Source organism: Malus domestica, chromosome 03, assembly GCF_042453785.1.
Source record: "Malus domestica chromosome 03, GDT2T_hap1".
NCBI classification, from domain to species: domain Eukaryota; kingdom Viridiplantae; phylum Streptophyta; class Magnoliopsida; order Rosales; family Rosaceae; genus Malus; species Malus domestica.
In genome coordinates, this window is record NC_091663.1 from 32,891,606 (window position 1) to 32,911,109 (window position 19,504).

Genomic DNA, 19,504 nt, shown 5'->3' on the forward strand with positions numbered 1-19,504 from the left:
TGTCCTTTTTTGTCCAAAAATCCACGTGCCACCTTGTGATTATTTTTGGCTCCACAAATGCCCCCACACCTGTTGGGCTACTCGTAGGAAAGGGCAGCAGGTGTAGAGTTCTTCTTGCTTTAAGAAACGTAGGGTTGCTTCATATTTTGATGTAGATTCCTTGTTTAATAGGAAATCAAATCCTTCTAGGAAAGGGAAATAAATTTCTCTCAAAGCCTATTTAAGTCCACCGTAAGTGGGTTATTAAATCAATTTGGAGAGCGATTTATTCTACCCTACAAGAGAGAGAGAGCTTAGAGGATATTTGTTCCCCCTCCTGTAGCAATCTTGTACATCTTGCCCATGCAAAGGACCGTCTTTCTTTGATTTCTTCATCTTCTCCATGCCGCACCGATGTAAGAAAAATTTAAATTTTCTTGTCTTCTTCTTGGATAGTGCTATCGCGGGGTAGCCGTCGGGATGGTGCGGCACGTAAGCTGGCAGGGGCCAAGAGTTGGCTCAACATAGGCTAAGGACGTGTTGCGGTAAGGACCACTGCTTTAGGCTACTCAACTTAGCTAGAGCCATGGACATCTTGTGCGGTTGGGGCGCGGAATGAAGCGTTGAGATGTAGTGCTAGACGGGCTGTCTGGCTCATGTCTTTTGGACTATTGGATCTGACACCGGCCAGGCCGACGATTGAGAGAAATGAATAGGTCGCAGGCCTCATGAGCTGCTAGAATGCTGGGCATGCAGGCTTTCTACCTGCTGGAATGCTAAGTTGAGCTCCCCTGCTGAGTACCATGAATGTCGTTGGCTGTTTAATCCTCTTCGTCAAGAGAAATGTGGGTTGCTCCCGAAATATGAGGTAAAGAGGATCAAGGCGGATGCATTGGCTCGTCTGATCGTTGTCGTGGAGCTTACTATGAATAAAGGTGGAAAGAAGAGATATTCCCTACCTGCTCAAGAGATGCCGGTTAAGAAAAAACTGAAGACTTCTTCCGCTGCTCATGAAGGTCTGCCTGCTACCGAGAGGTATGTGATTGGCATGACTTCTTCCAATGGGAAGATAGATGGGGCTGCTAGATCTGAGTCTGTAGCGCCTGCCATGTCGAGAATGGCTAATTCGATTCATGATAGTATTGCTCAGTGCAGAGGTATTGTTATGCCCCAAATGTCAAAGTCTGTGCTAAGACGTCCGTAGGGAGCTAAGTCTGATTCTCATTTGGAGATGCTTGCTATTATGAAAAGTGATAAGGTGGACTCTGCTGCTAAAGTGGCGCTAAGGCCCACTCATTCTGCTATTGAGACTGACTCGTCTGCTGGGAATAAGAAGACTGCTCGCGTGGGCAGTTGTGAGAAATTTACTAAGCCTGCTTCTGTGGAGGCTGCTGAAATCTGTGTGCTTTTGAAACTAAATCTGCTTGAAGACATGGACGCTTGTGCCAAGTTTGTTGATGGTGTTAGAAAGGTTGTTTGCCCAAGTTCCTTTGCGAAGCATATGACCCAATATGGAAGAACTGCTCTGCTTGTTATGATGCATATATAGCAAGGTTGCCACGGAGGTGGAGAAAACTATGGCAGCTGAAGCTTATTACTTAACCGAGGAGATCAAGAAGTTGGATTCTGAGCTCGTTGCTTTGAAGGGGTCTAATATTTCTGCCCTCACTTCTCTGTAGCTTGAGACTGCTCTCCACAAGATCGTTGATTTGAAGACTAGGCTTGACGCAATCCAAGTTAAGTGCAGAGAAGGAGATTGGATGTTACATACCTCAGATTCAAGATCTTGAGTTTGCAGTTTCTGAGCTTTGTTTTGCTGCTTATGCAAATGATGAAGAGTTGATTGCTGCTTATAATCAAGTGATCCTCTTCAAGAGAATACCCCAAGTGTTGGAACTTCAAGGTGTACTGAAGATTAACGAAAGTCTGAAGAAGGAAGTGGATGAGCTGCAGCGCGTCCGTGTTGGTCTACTTGAGGAGAATGAGCAGCTGAAGGGTAAAAAGAATGAGCTCAAAGTTTCGAGACCTTCTTTATTTCTCCGAAAGACTTACTTGCTTTTACTTTTGAGGCTTCGGTTGGTGAAGTAGTTGGAGAAGTTGATGCCCAGGCTGGGGCAACCGGGGGTGAAACGCTGGATGATACCGTTACTAAGAGTGTCGCGGCTACTGAAGGTATGGCAATCGAGTAGTCGTGGGATGTCCAAGCTGTTGTAGTCTTCTAGGTAGCCTTTAGGATTTTCTTTGTTTTTCCTTGTAGCTCTTGTTTTTCTTGAACTCCTTCGGCCTTTGCTAATTGTTTATAAACATGCTTCATTCATTTTTCTTCATCTTCGTTTCTTTTATTCATGCCCTAACCTTTAAACTTGATAGACCAGTGACAGGCATGCTACTTTTTTTTATAAGCAAACAAGCTCGCATAGCCTATGCAGTCGTAGGTGTTGGTGTAGAACTTTGCAAAGTTGTTAGCCATAGGGTTGGCAGCCGGATGCCTTACTTATAAAAGCAAACAAGTCCGCGTGACCACTAGGCTGTTAACCTTGTGCTTTCTCCAATTCCGTAGGTTGCATAGCAAGTATCACAACACTTTAGGACTTGGTGTAGGTTGTTCTGTGCTTGGCAGAGGTGAAGCTTATCGACTACGTAACATGTCGGCAATGGATAAAGCTTCATATATGCGCACTAGCTTGTTTAACCTTTCACAAGAATGTGCGGTTGTATAAGTTTAACGCGGCTTTATTGCTTAAAGGCCAAGCCGTAGGCAGCCTTTCGGATACCGTAGGCTATCTTAGTGCACTCGGTAGCAACTTTAGGATTCCAGGGTAGCCGTCCATCGGATATACTGCTTAATGTGCCTCCTCCGTCTTTAGGGCTCGGTTCCCCACGGATTAGGCCAAGAGACCTAGAATTCTTCAATTAGCTAAGCCTTGAAAAATACCATTGTGGCTACTTCTAGGAATCCCAGCACAAGCCATCGTGCATCTATTTATACTAGAGTAGCCAGGCTCATCAACGTCTAGATATTCGAAGTGTAGAGTTTCTCCTCCCGTCTTGGAGAGCTGACCCATTTGGGTATCGGGGAATTGGTTTACCCTCTCGCACTGGAGAGCAATTAGTTTACCCTCTCACACTAAATAGCATGGTTGGTCCATCGGGGGCGTAATTCTTATGATGAGTCCCTAAGATGGGTGAAGTCTTCTTCTGTAGTGCAGAAGTGATCAGTTGTTGTAAGCATGCAGTCGATCCAATTTGTGATTACTTCTGAATTCCTCATTGAAAATCGAGTGAAACAAACGAGAACTTAGTTGTAAGGTAGGAACTGCAGAACAACTGGCTAGTTCTTGGCTTGTGAGGTGGTGCCTGTCGAGCTGCTCGAGTTTTCAGACTTTGATGTAATGGGATGTCACACATTGTACTTCCTCAGATTGTAAGTGTTCCACTACTTTTCAATCTTCTGTCGCTTCATGGTGGCGAAGGTGTAATTACTTTTGCCACTTACTCTGCTGATCTTGTACGAACCTTCTCAGATATGATCTATCTTTTTTTTAGCTTTCTCTACAGACAGTGATGAAGGCTTTTCTTAGAACTAGATCTCCAGGCTTGAACTGCCAGATCTTGGCCTTTTTGTTGTAGCTGGTGAGAAGCTGCTGTTAGTAGGCTGCGATGCTGGTGATGGTCTGCTCGCGCTTCTCCTATGCCAGATCTAAGTTTATGGCCATCTCCTTACTGTTATGCTTAATGCTTGGTAGAAGAGCGATGATACTTGGCTTGATGACATTGGGATGAGTGATTACTTCTTAGCTAAATGCCAAAGAGAAAGGAATCTCACCGGTTGCTCGTCTTTTGGTGGTGCGATATGCCCATAGACATCCGGGGAGTTCGTCTGGCCATTTTCCTTTTTTGTTGGTGAGGGATTTCTTGAGGCAGTCGAGGATCGTTGTGTTAGATGCTTCGACTTGCTCATTGCCTTAAGGATATCTTGGTGTGGACATGTGCTGCTTGATGCGGTACTTTTGGAAGAACTTCGCTAAATATTTGCCCACGAATTGCGGGTCGTTACCAGTGACGATGGATTAAGCGATGCCAAATCGGCAAATGATGTTCCTCCATATGAAGTGCTCTATGTTCATCTGAGTCGTGATCATCATAGGCTCTGCTTCTACTCATTTGGTGAAGTAGTCAGTTGCCACGATCATCATGCCTCTTTCTTTCATAGCAGGAGACATTGGCCCTACCAGTCGATCGCTCACTACATGAACGACCAATGACTCATCTGCGGATGTAGTTCGCTGGTAGGCAGCACTGGTACTAGCTTGTAACGTTGGCAGGCGATCACACTTTTGTATTAACTCCTTAGCATCTTGGTGCATGGCAGGCCAATAATAGCCTACGTTAAGAGCTTTCTGTGCTGAGGATCGGCCTCCAGAGTGATTCCCACTAACGCCTTTGTGGATTGAGCTTAGAACCTTCAAGACATTGGGAGGCGCTAGGCAATGAAGATACGGTCCGGTGTAGGATCCTCAGATGAGAATGTCTAAACGAAGTTGATTTAATCCCCTACTAGTAGGGCCTCGTACTCTGCTTTGTTGTTGGATGCTTTGAAGCTTAAAGTGATCGTTTGCTCGAGCATTGAGCTGTCTAGGATGACAAGGACCACGCCTGCTCATGAGCCTTTGTAGTTTGAAGCGCCGTCAACATACAAATGCCAGAAATCTTTATTGAGGGAGTAGGTACGGCTAAGGTGTGTTCGGCTGCCATTAGGGCATCGTTGGGCCGCTTTAGAGCTGAATTATGGAGCAAGGGTTGGCTAGGGCCGTGTGACGCACATGAGGAGGTGATGCTTAACTGCCAGAATATGTTAATCCTATGTAGAATCTTATGGGGCGATAATGAAAAAACTTGCTTATGAGTGCATCCTTCTAATGTTCGTCTGCCCTTGGCGCGCCTTTTGGGCAGAGTTGTTACGTTCTTCAGAAAATTTTGCATTCGTCAGTGTCTATGCCTTTATCATCACACATCTGGATTGGGCGAAATAATATGTCATGAGGATGGCTGCGTGTGTTTGAAGGTAAAACTTGAGCTTTCGAGTTGCAACAACTATCGCCAAAGTTAATTTTGAATTTCTGGTAGTATCGAGGATAGCTTTTGAACTATGGAATACAAGTAGTTAGGCCCCTAACTCTTTTCGTATGATGATAGAGCTTATTGCTGCTTCATATACGATTGCTCGTCCGTTCAGACCTTGAATCTCTTTTAGAGTAGTAAGGGACTTCATAATCAAGATTTCTTGGATTTGCCTTGAATAGGCATTGCCGAACTTCGTCCCAAAATTCATGCTTCTCTGCCAAAGCAAAAGAGTCTACCAGTGTTAGATCTTCTTTCATGATCAATTTTCTGAATAGCGGGTGGTATACTAGGAGTCATTTTTGGAAGGCTGTTCAAGCTATCGAGTCGTTGCATTCGACTATCTTTGCCTTCTCTGCTTTAAACCTCTTCACATAGTCGTGAAACGACTCATTTGGGTTCTTCTTGACGTTGAACAAGTGATCGGACTTCTTCTTGATTGAGCGATATGATGAATATTCTTTGGTGAAAACCAAAGAAAGTTCGTCAAAACTCTGGATAGATTGTGGCGGCAGGGTGTAGAACCAATCTTGCACCTCGCCTTGTAGAGTGGTGGCAAATATCTTGCACATAAGATTGTCGTTGTTTTGATAGAGGATCATTACGCTTCGATAGTGCTTCAAGTGTTTATTCAGGTCTCCATCTCTTTTGAAGGATGTGAAATATAACATGTTAAACTTGCGTGGAGGCTCTGCCTGCTTGATCTTGTCCGTGAAGGCTGACATACTTATGTTGGTCATGTCTTTTAGTAGTGCCTTGTCGGTGACCTCGTTGCTTTGGAAATCGCACAATTGTTGGGTCAAGAGTCTATCTACTTCTTCCTGAATTTACCTTTATTGGGGTAGTGGAGCTCTCGACTGCCCTTGGTAGTGACCTGCTGGTCTAGGCTGCTCTTCTACGTGCTTGGCTCGTATATGGTGCAGTTGCGGTACATGTGGTTCGTTTCTAGCAAGCGAGGGAATTCTTCACAGATTGCTGGTTAAGCTTGAGCCGAATTGAGTGACTGCTTCTCTCCATCTGTCGTGTTGCCTGCTCCAATGTGATGTGAAAGATGCTCCTTGCTGGCTTAGCCGTGAATGAACACTTCGCTTGGAAGGTTGCTCATGTTGATTATCGGAGTGTGGCCCCAACCGTGAGTGTATGCTCGTCCGTGGGCCTAATCAAGAGTGCACGCTCCTCCGCGCGCTAAGACGGGAGCATACGCTATCTCGGGGGCCTAATTGGGAGTGTACTATGCCCAAACGCTCAGTTCGTGGCTGGTCGAGTGGCTGCTTACCGGGATGCTGCTTGAGAGGTTCTTTGTCTGCCCTTGTCCTACTTCGAGACACCTTGTTTGGGGCACGTTGCATCTTGGTGCGCCGCAAGAGTTGGTTCACCAAGGTTGTCTGCTGTGCTAGGGCACTCGTCAACTCTATGGCTTGTTGAGACAAGTGTTGTTCGCCATTTGGATTAGAAGAGCTTGGAAGGAATGTGCCTCCTTGAGTAGTGGAAGGGTAGTAGACTCCGGGCGTGAGATTTAAGTTGGGAAATGTCAAATCCGCAGAGAAATGTGGTGAGAATGCCCCCAATTCGATCGTAAGCCTAGAAATTTGAAGCCAAGACGGTTGAACTAATCTTGGATCAATTTGGGCTACTTAGAAAGCCACGAGAGCAAGTTGGGCCGCGGGAGCAGGTTGGGCCACGAAAATGTGCTACTCGTCGAGAACAGGCTGGGCCACGAGAGTGGGCTGCTCATTAAGAGCAGGCTGGGCCACGGGAGTGGACTGCTCGGTGTATGGCGCACATGGGTGCGAGATTTGGGCTCGCTTTGGTGGCATAGCTAGGGCCGTGGTAGTGATGCCATGGACCTCGCCTCGGGTGGCCACCATAGTGGCCATCGCGGTGGTTCCTGTGGTGGAACCTCGTGGTGGTGGTGCCGCTCCACCTATTGTCACATTTAGCCTCGTGGATTGCCGTGGTCCCATTCCTTGGATATTGGAATTTTCACTAATGGAATTTTCTAAATTTCTAGCCATTATATATATATATATATATATATATATATTTTACGTTTTATCAAAGAATCTTCGCAAATAAAAAATTCTAATAATAAGAGCGTACGAAAAATACAAGTGGACTAGAAAAATAGACAAAATAGAGAAAAAAAACCTTTTTTTTTTATGCAACAGTCTTCTATGAGTGTGGATCTCAACTCTCAATGAAAGCACCAATTTGTAGATGCAAATTTCTTCCTCCTTGATCTTGGACAAAATTGCACCTACAAAATAAATAACACCTTTGGTTATGGCTCTCACACCCACGATGAATGGGGGGGCTTTGGCCGAAGAACCTCCGATGCCAAAGTTAGAATTTAGAGAGAAAGGGTGTTTAGAGAATTTTAGGATTTTTGTGAGTGTTGGAATGGCTTTTTGGTGAAAATCAGAGCCTATATATAGGGATAGGCCGGTCCTATTTGGATAAAAGAGTGGCCGGCCATAGGTTGGTTTTTTGGAATGAATTTTGGTTTAATTAGCCAATTTATTATGATTAATTGACTAATTAAACATAAAGGGAATGCTTTGGTATTTATGGGATGTATTAGCTAGCTAATTAGTGTAATTAAAAATGAGAAAATGATAGAAAAAGGTAGAAAATATGATGGATTCTTTCTTGGATGGGGTTGGCCGGCCATTGATATGGTTTTGGGATTAAATGGGTGACTTAATTGATAATTAGGGGATTAATTAGGCAATTAATCTCTTAATTAGTCAATTATTATGGTTTTAAAAAGAAGGTTTTAGGAAATATGGAATGAATATATTATTTAGCTAATTGATTAGCTAAATAATGAAATAGGAAATATATGGAATAAATTAGGTTTTGGGAATTACCTTATAGAAATGATTTGATGAAATAGGTTTTAAATTGTTACCTATTTTGGACACTTTTGACTTGGTCGAAAGAAGATTGCCCACTGCTCGCGCGTAGGAATCCCGTTGTGCCTCAAGGGTTTTTTTGTCCTTTTTTGTCCAAAAATCCACGTGTCACCTTGTGATTATTTTTGACTCCACAACCGGGTTCACCGTCCTCCCTTTCATTCTGACATCTCCATTGGTATAACTTGGCTGGGGGGGCTTCACCTCCACCTATTTTGGAACCTTGGCCTCTCTGTCCCTCACTTCTTCAGAAGCTTCATAGTTTCTGAACACTTCTGACAAGCCTTTTGGTTAAGAGTCCCCTCCAACCTTTGGAAGATATTCCTTGAGGTTTCTTTTTCAGTTGCCCACAAGATATTTCTGCTGGCTTCTTACCCTTTTCTCTTTTCTTTTGGTCAGCTCCTGATTAATGACAGCTCATGATGCTGGCAGTTCCACCTCACACTCACACTGGCACCTACTGCACAATACCACTCCCTTGATTATGGCTGCTTTTGGCTTATCGGGCAACTTGAGAGCTCCATTTATGGGTCTTTCATTCTACCTTCTCTCTGCCTTCACTTCCCATGTGGCCTTTCTTTTCACTTTCTCTGCCCATGTCAGGTTGATCATGTTTATTGGGGCTTCTGGAAAATGATCAATATCGATCATCATACTAGTATGTGGTTTTTCTAGCAACAACTTTCCTTTGACAATGAGATCTTGTATCCAGTCTCTAAACTGAACACAATTGGTAATGGAGTGGTTGAAGGTGTAGTGCAGCTTGCAATACTTATTTCCCCTTAACTCATTGGGCTTAGGCAATTTTTTGGTGTTGTCGAGCACAATCACTCTTGCCCGCACCAATTCCTCATAGATTTCTGCCGCCTTGGTTAGGTCGAAAGAATAACTCTAATACTTAGGGGGTTTCATTGGTACAATCCACTGTCATTCATGACAACCTTCTGGTCTTTAATCAGCAGGACCAACCCATTTACTATCAAAGGTTTGAAGGGAGTGGTCATCTCCGCTGCACACATATCAATTCCATCTCTCCCACAACCATCATTCTCTTCTGGCTCTATCCCTTCGAACTCCATTTGATGAATGACAACCTTGCTTTTGTAGAATAAGGGTACCTTGGAGGAATGTTTTGCTTGTTGTTCCTCAATCAATAATTTCTCATATTTAGTGGCAGCAATCACTAGTTCTTGCAACTCATTAAACTGAACGTCATAAAACTTCTTCCTTAAGGGCAGTCTTAATGCCTTATGAGCAATAGCTATAAGTTGGACATGGTTGATAGAAAACTGGCATCTCATCCTGGTCTTCCTAAACCTCATCATGAAGTCCTCAGTGAACTCATGCTCGTATTGCTTTACCTCAACCAAATCGTTGATGGTCATTTCTGGCTCTATCCTGTAAAACTACTCGTGGAAAGCCATCTCCATTTACCCCTAATTTGCTATAAAATTGGGGGGATACAAAGAGTACTACTGAGATGCTAAGCCGATCAACAAGTTCCTAAACAACCTCAACTTATAGTTGGGATTGTCTTTAAAAGCCACGCAACGATTGGAAAACTTGAAGATGTGATCCCTGGAAGACACATTGTTATCTTCTTCGCTGAATGTTGGGAATGCGGGCATCTTGAAGTTAAGAGGAAAGGGATTCTGCTCATTAAAAAACTCCGGGTATGGCTTCTGATAGGTGACTCTAAATAGCGGGCAAGTTTGTGGTTGAGCATTCCTTACCACCATCATTCTTAACTCAGCCAACTCATCTTTGAGTTGTTGATTGGCTGTATTATTAGGCGGGGTATGAGGAAGTTTCCACTTCAGGCTACGATCGTTGCCCTAGTTAATCTTCTTTCTTAGTTAGGGCTTCCTCCACTTGGTCTATCTTCCTTTAGTGGCCATTGGTGGTGGCCTATAAGGAGGAGGCTTGTCCACCTTGGTAGGCTCATCTTTACCAATGGATTCCCCGATCAATTGGGGTATCCCATACTTTGTTATCTCTTGCTCGCTCTGCCCCCTACTGTTTAGTGAAAATAGGGGGTCGGGCAACTCTGCTTCCATAATTTCTTCCAACACTGGTTGACTAACTCCGAATTCTTCCTTGTTCTTTCCTTTATTCCTATTTTCCTCAAGTTAAGGAAACAAAGGAATAACTGGCTCTATCATAAGGCTGGCCTCTTTTATCATCTCTCTAGTATGATTATTTTCTGGAGTAGAGTACTCTAGATCTAGCCTTCTTTGCAGATTCCTTATTAGGGAACATAGTCTGCTTACTTCCCTTCTAGTTTCTAGAGAGATTTTCTCCATGCTCCTTAACACAACCATCATGGTGGCCTGTAGGTCTTCATTTATGACCTTTCCTTCTGATTTCTCAAAAGGAGTCGAGCTTTCCGTCATGACAGGTCATTGTAGATCTTCGGGGAGATTTGCCATGTTTAATCTTGGCATATACTTGGGTGGTTTCTGCTCTGTTTTCCACCTGAAGATCTGCTCTTTCCTTCGTCTTCTTGGTATATAAGACTTGTGGTTCCACCGGGCATGCCAAAACTATGTTTGGGCAGGAAATCTCGCTGGAGAGGGTCCCTGGCTCGAGCACACAGCTCTCCGAGAAGTTGGCACTTTGGTTGGTTGTCGGGCTCCTGCTTGTTTGAAAGGCTACAAGAGGAGAACATAGTTAGTTTTGAAAGGTGTCTTTGTATGGCCTTAGGTGTAGGCCTTGAGGCTCGTAATCAAAACTAACTAAGTGCTTAGGCATGCCACTGTCATCTTAGTATGGTAGATGTAGAACAAGTGTGTTTAAGTCGATTACTTGCGCCCCAAATTATTCTGACTTCTTGTTATCAAAGGATTGTCGTAGATGGGTTAAGTCTACATTAAGTTCTTTTATATGCCTTGGGATCAAGGACTTTTAGTTCATTATCTTGTATGCTTTTAAGGGGGAAAGTCCAGATCTGACAAAGTCATCGGTTTAGTTCCCGTTCAGTCTTTTATGATAGTAAAACCACTAAGTGAACCAAATATGAGTACCAATAGAACTTTTGATCATCAAATGACTTTAAATAGCTTGAATATATACTGAAAAAATACATCATAATACCAGATCTACTAATTGAAAGATAAAACCAAGAGAGTCGGGCAAGATTTCACCTTGTTGAGCAAGGTTGAACGTCTTGCAATCCTTTCTCTTTGTGGTTATAAGGGGTGGTGCGTTGAAAAGAGATGAATGATAAACAAGTTTATGTGAGGGAATCAATATTATAACATCTAGAGAGGGTAGCAGAGCTTTTACACTAGATATAAGATATCTTTCTAGAGGAACTATTGGCTAAAAATGGCCTGAACAGGTACGAACAGGCTTGAGAGTAGAGTTTGTATGCTTGTTTGTTTGATTTGTTGAGTGTCCTTGTCTCTGGGCCCTGTCTTCCCTTTTATAGGCATTTCATCTTGGCTGCCTGAAGCTTTGCCCGAAAGCACTTCAGTGAGTCATCACTCTTTTTACAATTCTGCCATTTAGAAAGTGATTTTGGGCTGATAGTGGGCTTGATTTCCATTGGGTGTCCCTTCCATTGTCAACTCATAGCTTTTGCATTTAATGAGGATTTGTCATATTGTCTCGAGATGGGTAGCTGGGTCTCGGGCAAGTCTTCTCACTTGAGCTCTTTTGGGCTTTCCTTCCCTTTAAGCCCAAAGTCCAAATATTAACCCAAACAAATATAAAGCTCATTCTTCACTGAAGTGTCTAGCTCAAAAAATCCACGCACCCCATCTTTTATCTACTCCATAATATCAACAGGTATTCTATGATTGACAATTTGGAAAAACCCCCCAAGTTTCTAATGCCTCTCCAATTTTCGCATCAATCTCCTTGTGTTTAGTTGGACTATCAAGTCGATCAAGGTGTTGAAGGTCGATAACTGAGATGCTAAACTGGGTGGCTTTTGAATCAGAGCCGGAATTGACACGTCCCGATTCCGGTGTTCGAATGACAACGGGATGGCCACGTGCTGGCTAACACCCCGAGGGTGACGCAAACCATTTAATGAATGCATATGCCGCGAACATGTGAAACATGCATATAATTTTCTCTTGAAACAATGCAATGTAATAAATAAGTAAAAACCTTAATAAAATATAAAATTCAAAACCCTAGCATGCCATAAAACTTTCATAAAACATATATTGTTTATAGCATGCTTAGTAGTGGTATCACAATCGCTCGAAGGCCTTACATCGCCCGCCCAAAGGCATATATTAATCTTCCGCCAGAAGTCCCTACATCGCCGCCTCGAAGACATATATAAATCTTCCGCCCGAAGGCCGTACATCGCTAGCCCAAAGGCATATATAAATATCCCGTATGCACATAGTATGAATAACCACTAAGTAAGCACAGAAAATCATGAACATAATCTTTTCAAAATATATCTCATCGGAGCTCAATAGCTCAAACATCATATCATAAGTCATAATCATAAATATCTCAATAAACATAAATTCCATAAAGCAGGATAATTCATAAAGCGTAAATTTGATTTACTCATAAGCATTTCATAAAACGTATTCATAAAATCATGCTTTTCATGTATGAATTTTTAGTAATAAAATCATGCATTTTGGAAGGGTTCCACTCTCACAAATACTCCGTCACCAAAGGGCCATTCAAACTAGGGAGGACGGAAATAACACTAACAAACGCACCTAAGCACATAAAGGGACCAATTAATAAAACTCTACTAAAATGATTGAATTTGGGAAAAGGGATGTTGTACACGAATTCAAAATGTCAAAAAACCTAAGGGGGTGACCTCAGGTTCCCCCACGCACCGCCCCACGCACCACCCCACGCACCACCTTCGAAATCTGGAAATTTCCCTGATTTTTCCTCCAAATTCAAGAGCCCATTCTGAGCTCGATACAACTCAAAATCGAGTGATTCAAAAGCCAAAGTGTAGTTAGGAATATGGAGAAGAGATTCAAGTGGGACCAAGTGGTGGCCGGAGTTGGCTGGAAAATGGCTTGAAAGTTGACTGGTCCGTGGGAAATTGGGGAACTCGCCAAAAACTGGGTAAACTTTAAACGTTCATAACTTCTTCAATACTCAACGAAATCGAGTGATTCAAAAAAAAAATCATACTTCTCAATGAGACGAAGATAAAGGTGCCTTTCTCAACTCATACTTCTCAACGAGACTCAGAGAATGGTTCTCGATGTCTAACTCGCCGTGGTTTGGCCGAAAAATGCCTCGAAAGTGACGGTCCTCACCATAAAACTGGGGAAGTGTGAGTTTCTTAAGTCCAAACATCACCAAAACTTCTTAAAATTACTTTCAAACATACACCAAGACACGATCTACAACTTTTTGATGAGGTTCGAGGCTTACCTTCGCCGGAGAACATGGAAACTCATCGAAGAACTTGGTGAACAGTGGTGAACATTGTGCAGTGAGTTTGGAAAAGTTTGGAGGGTTTTTTCTTCTTTTCTGAGTTCACAAAGACAATGGTGGTGGTGCCATGGTTGTTGTTGTTTGTTGTGTGTTGCTATTTGTGTGTGTAAAGCCCCCGAGGAAGGTTGGTTTTGAGAGAGGAGAGGGTTGAGAGGTGAGGGAGAGAGTTTGAGAGAGAGAGGAAGGGATTTGCAGAAATAATTGAGGGGAGAAGGTCATGGGGACAAGGGAAACATGTGGGCCCTAGTGGCTCACAAAACAAAATCACAAGAGATGAAACGTGAAATATCCGAAAAACGTTCAACGTTTTAAAACGTAAAGTCTTCATTATAACTCCAAATTTGAATCCATTCGCACCCATGCGTTCATGGCTATGAGTACGATAAGAATAAACTAAGAAAATTACTCACAAACGTTACGTCAAGGCGGTCAACAAAAGCCAACATTCATGCCTCAAGGGCAATTTGGTAATTTCATACATTCGATAAATAAAATACGACAAATTTAGGACGGGGTATCATAGGAATCGTTGATGTAGTAGTGAACATCTGACTCCGGTGGTTGATGAAAAAATCTTGGAACCTCGGTTATGCCCGCATTAACGAGGCCTTTAACTCCTTTGGTGTCATCAAAGGCTTTTACTTCACTTTTCTGGTCGTAGTTTGTGTTGGTAGCTACCATCTTTGTGTGTGACTAGATATGATTCAAATAACTGGTTTGTTGATGTATGTAAGTAGCATGAGGAGATCATTTTATAATTGTTGAAGTTGAAAGAATAGCAATATGTTGAAAATAATAGTGGGTAATGAATGCCCACGTAGAAACTGAAAACATTGGGTAGATGTTCAATGCCCATAAAAATCAATCTTGACTTAGGAGATGAAAGAAGATCATATTGTCAAAGATGTATGCTTGGAGTTGCTCTATAAATAGAGCACTCCGTAATGCTTTCAGATATACAGAGAGACTCACGATAGAGAGAGAGGAAAGAAGAGGAGAGGAGATAATAGAGAGAGTTATCTTTGTACTCTTATTATTTCAGATTACAATGAAAGCATCACTGTTGTCCCGAGGATGTACTCCAGTCACACTGATTGTAGAGGAACCTCGTAAATTTTGTGTCTTGTTTATTTATTCCACTGCACCCACCATCAATTTTATAACACGTTATCAGCACGAGAAGCTTGCATGTCAGTGGAAAACACAACGTCATAAATCCGGTGAAGCACTATCTATCTCCTACCCCTGTCAGTTAAAATCTCACAGAATAAAAGGTATGTCCATTTTCTGTATCTCCCACCGCGCCAGAAGCGCCCCACTGAATTCCGGTGAGAATTGAAATTTACAACGACCTGTAGTCACGAGATAAGAAAACTCATACCTGACAACTGGTTTCCAGAGATCCAGAAGAATCTCATCAGACTTGGAAACCCAGATCGCGTCGTTTTCGACGAATCTCGAGAACTCCCATGAATACTCGGTTGTCTGAGATGGTGATGGCAAGACTTACTCCACACAGGCCTCCCTCTCTTGTACCTCCATCAACCCCGCTGTCATCTATATTCCTGTATGGAAGTTCTTGCTTCGCGATGCCATGTTCTCTAGGCCATGCAAGAAAAATTGAAGAAAACACGGGGATGGGAAATGGTATATCTTATCTGGCCTCTCCCATGGAAAAAGTAACAGTTTGTGGGTTTTTGCAGAGAAAAAGAGGCAAAAGCAATGAAATGGTGCATAAGCACCTTTTGAAAAACATAAGACAAAATAATAAAATAAAAGGAAAAATGATGGTGTGTCAGACACCATGTGGAAACTAAGAAAAAAAAAACCAAAAGGGTGAAGACTTTTTGGATGGTGTCGTACCATCTGAAAAGAAAGAAGAAAAAATATATATTTATTTATGTGAATTGGTGTTGATTTAAAACTCTTTCACAAGTTCTATTTAAAGCAATTTATTTATCATGGACGGTTTTACCGCCTACAGCTTTAAGTTTTTATTTATGCGAATGGTGCTAAATTAAAGCCCTTATCACAAGCTTTATTTACTTAAATGCAATTTATTTACTATGGCTGGAATTACCGCCTATTGCTTTAATTTATTTATTGTACTTATCTTTTGTTATGATGAGTATAACAAAGACCCAGAGTTCCTTGATTAGATCAGAACCTGCAGTTTCTTGATCCTCATCATATAAAAATAATTGGACCCGAAGTTCCATCATACAAAAAGAATTGAGCATGAAGTCCCTTGATCCTCAAGATCAAGACATAAAGTTCCTTGATGAGTACTGTAAGTTTGAAGTGCCACAGTGCCTCAACTTAATTGTAATAAAAGTCATAAGAGTCTCAGTCTACAGACTATTAAATAAGGACCAGAAGTTCCTTATGTCCATACTCAAAATGGTTTAGCAGAAGCATTTATTAAGCGGATGAAATTGATTACCCGCGCTCTGCTCATGAAAATGAAATTGCTAGTTTTCTACATGGGGACATGTCATTTTACATGACGCATTATTAAGTTCGGTTGAGACCAGTTGCCAACCATCAATATTTCTCAGTACAACTCGTGTTTGGGCACTAGCCAAACATTATACATTTACGAGTTTTTGGTTGTGTTATCTATGTGCCTATTGCACTGCCACAACGTACTGAAATAGGCATTGATGTTGAACATCATCTATTATTCAATATTCAAAACCCTTGACTGGGGATATATTTACTACATGGTTTGCGGACTGTCATTTTGATAAGACAATCTTCCCGCCGTTAGGGGGAGAAAATATCATTCCAGCAGAGTGATGAGAAATGATCGTTCCAGAAGAACGAAGATAATTTGTCTTATTTTGATTCACGAAGTAAGAATAATTGAATGATGCAATGATGTGTCAATCAAATGCCAGATGCGTTTAATGATGCAACAAAAGTGATGAAATCACATATACTTGTTGCAAATGTGCCTACAAGAATTGATGTCTCTGTTTGGACAAAATAATGAGGCAATAAATGAGTTATTTGTTGCACACCTGAAGCATGACAAACCCTCAGACTCAAAAAGGTTCAGTCTTTCGAAAGAAGAAGAATATTGCATTACTGAACTGTTGAATTCCCGAAGCATAACTGTTGCATACCAGAAGCATGACAGTTGCCGCATGGATACACATCCCAGAAAGGATAATCCGCGGACATGGGAATGTTGATGTCTCATGCATGAAGCATGATAGACGTATAAGTTCCAATGACTCAACTCCCGGAAGTGGAGATTAAGATCCAAGCTCTATAACGCTCAAGAAGAGGTTATGATCCGCATTCTCTAAATTACGACTATCCTGGAAGAGATAGTGTAATGCCCTTGAAAAGGCAATGGATATCCAAAGAAATAAAAAGCTTTTATGCATGCGCATGCACATGAGAATATGGGATCACAGATTGATGATAACCAATGGTAATTTTGGTTTTTACAAGTAGCTACTAAAATCATCAATGAGCTGTGTTGATATTGAGTCTCATTCTTTCAACGAAAAACAAAGATGGAGAAAGGCAATTCCATTACAATTTTGTAAGAACGTGGGAAAATGGACCTATATATTTGAATGTAATACAAATAGCCAAAAGATGTTGAACCAAGGAGGTTACATTGGGCATTTGTAATACAGTGAATTACACTCACATGATATGACACAAGGTTACTAATTGAAACCTGAAATTATACTCTTGTAAATGAGTTCATATGAATGGAGAATTATATACGAAAGGTTGTGAATCGCTCACATCGTATCTCCATAAGTAAATCCCTCAATTATACATGGGAGCAAATTGCTCTGTATAAATTCCAAAGGAAAATGTGTCATGAAGTGTAGAAAATCCCTGAAGGATTCAAATTGCTTTAAGTAAGCCCCCGAAGGGTAAAGTATAAAATATGTACTCAATACCAATGGATGGTATAATTGCCTTAGAGAGTACTATCATTATGATATTGTTGCAACATACTAAAATCTCTTGCAAGAATCGATGACATTAAATTAGAACTCCTGAAGAGTTGATGATGTTAAATTGGGACTCCTGAAGAGTCAAGAAAGATTATAAAGTGTTGAGAGAAATATTGTCTCGAACTGCATATCGAACAATATGTCAACACGAATCTTATCCATGATGTTTATGATATTAAAGAACCATATGGATTGAAGATTATGAGTTGAATACTCAAATGATGTAGACACTAAGAAAGATCATTTATCTTCGTTAGGGTAAAGATAAATTGATATTTGGTCCAGAAGTACCACATTTTAGTGAAGTATATGCTTTATTGTATTTGACGCAATACATTGAATGAAATAAAGCTTATCTATTGATATCTCTGAGAAATTACAGACATGTACATACACATGAAACATGAGGGAATCTTCACAAAGGTTGCTCATGTGAAGCCTCAGTACTCGGAAGTACCCCAGAAGGGGGAGGCACCAGAGGTTGATTATTTGGAACCTCAGTACTTGATGAAACTCCAGACGGTTGAAACAATGGGTGTCTTTGGAATAAAGACTTGAACCCCTGATTGTCATTTTGAGTCCGACCTTCGGATTCCTGTAGCTGGTCGAGCTTTCTTTTCATGCTCGTTGAGTAATTATTTGCGAGCATGTGTAACACTCTATTCTCGTGCTTGAGCCCTCTAATCTCTTGTTTAAGACTTGCCACCTCAGCCATCAATGATTCAACTTGGCGAGTTCGAGTAAGTAGGTGTTGGCCCATGTTAGAAACAGAGCTCGCACATTGAATACTGAGAGCCAAAGAGTCTTGAACGGCAGCCTCATCAGATCGGTTTGAAATGATTTTGTTATCCTTGGGAGTGAGAAGATTCCTAGCTACCACTGTAGCGGTTAGGTCATTCTTCATCACAGAGTCCCCAACCGTAAGAGGACCATTTGAAGATAAGAAAGATAGGCGCCATATATTATTCTGATGCGGCTCGCCTGTATTAGTCCTAAGACTCAAATCTAAGCAAATATTAGATAGGCAAGCCATTTTCAGAAGTTGATGAAAGAAAAAGGTTGGATATAGTGAAATCTCAGAAATACAGCAGAGACAATTTTCACAAGTGGGAAATCTTCAAAGTGTGCAAATTTGAATACAATCAATACCTCTATAAAATAAGAGGCAACAAAGCTACTTGTTCAGAGATCGAAGAGGCATATCTCTCTTAATTTCAAAAGCAAGATTTTCCTGAATAAAGTTTGTTGGCATTTTTCAGACGCAATCTCAGCTTTGGATATCACGTACAACTTTGTCAAAGATCTCTGATAAAGTTGAAAACGCGTGAATTTTACTATTCCGACTACAACACTGTTGCCGACAAGCGTGGATGACAAAATCACATCCACACCACTACCTGCTATTGGAGAAATCCCTATATTTGTCGATTTTCATCCTCCATGGCAAGGCACACATCCAAAACTCCTAACTCTCTCTCTCATTGCCGAAGATGCATCTGCAACCAAACCTCTCAACATACTCAGTTTTATTCCTCTCTGAGAATACCTTTTCAAACAAGTCACACCAGAGCAAGAGTATCTTATATCATCAGGGACGAGAGCAAGAGTATCTCATATCATGCAATCTCCCTGTCCTTTCCTTTGTCCTTGTTCTTACCTGCAAAGACAAGGATAAAGAAAGCAATATGTCGGAACCTCCACTCAAACTCCAGGTAAGGAACCGACTGCTTGGAACCTTTCCTGATTGCTTACCTAGCTCTCGAGTAGTCATCTTCAACTGTTGTTGGAGCTGGGTCTCCAGTCACCAAGAAGTGATGAACCATCCAAATGCAAGGGTTGCATTCCACTCCTGCCTCAGAGGGCAAATACTGCAGGAGAATATGCCACACATGCATGGGGGAAAACCAGGGAAAATACTACTTAAGCAAGGGGAGCAAGTAAGGAAAGTGAAAATGATACATTGAAAGATGTGGAGACAAGCGCAACAAACATGTGTTGATTCATCCCAGACAAAACCGAAGATCACTTGCCACGTGAAGTTCCTCATGGTCCAATTTCATTCAA